The sequence below is a fragment of the Octodon degus genome, unplaced genomic scaffold (assembly GCF_000260255.1).
Source record: "Octodon degus isolate 3935 unplaced genomic scaffold, OctDeg1.0 scaffold00029, whole genome shotgun sequence".
In the NCBI taxonomy this organism is placed as follows: Eukaryota; Metazoa; Chordata; class Mammalia; order Rodentia; family Octodontidae; genus Octodon; species Octodon degus.
Window position 1 is genome coordinate 2,912,103 of NW_004524605.1, and position 990 is coordinate 2,913,092.

A 990-nucleotide genomic window follows, 5' to 3' on the forward strand; every position below is an offset into this window, starting at 1 on the left:
CGTAGCTGCGCCTGCTCAGGTCTCTAGCAGCCGTTTCCTGAAGAAACAACGTTCAATGCGCAGCTCAGGTTACTGGATAAACGGTTGGGAGTAAGGGAAGTTACTACGACACCGCGGTCAGCACGAGCGAGCCGGGCCGCTGCGCGCCCACCGCTGCCCCCCACCCCCAGCACCCGGCCAAGGCCGCTGTCGACTCCCCAGGCGCACAGCGCTGCCGCCGGGTGCTGGCAACGCCCACACCGCGGTGCCTGCCAACTGGACGCCGGGGCCACCAGAAAGAAGTCTCGGCTGTCCTTGTTTCTCTGTGTCATTAGTTTCAAATTCAAAATCCCAGATGGGTGCATCTGATCGGCACAGCCAAGGGCACGGCGGACAGCCCAGCTGGCAGCGGACCCAGCATACCAGGTGTCTGCATTTGCACTCCGGAGGCGAGGAATCCCTGAAGCAGGCTCAGGTTCAAACTCGGGATGTGGATCCGGGTGGCAGCTGCAGTGTGATGTGGCGTAAACGCCGTGGGTGTAACAGGTACACACACCTGGATTGTGGCCTGTCAGCCCAGATGGCATGGTGCCCTCTGCCGGCAGGCTGGAGGGGCACAGCGGGATGGGAAGTCGTCCCCAGCCCCTGCCCAGCTGGGCCCGGCACAACCACACGGGTTATTATCACACAGTGTAGAAACCGAATGGGCAGGTGCTCGAGGAGATAGAGAAAGGCTCAGGAAGCCAGGAGAGAATGATGACAAGGAGGAGCAGAGACCTGCGAAGCCGCAGCACTCTGAGACGGGGTGGGAGTGGAAGACTCCAAGCTCACTGTATCAACTCACCGTTAAGGACCCGAGACCCAACAGAGAAGGTTAGAGCAGACAGAAAGTACATCTGCACCTGAATGGCAGGCTGATGCTCACAGTTTCCAGGTGCACTGTACTTGTCAGACCAGGTGCCTGTAATGACCCTTCCAGAAGCTTCGCAGGCCCCCAGGCACCCCCTTTGC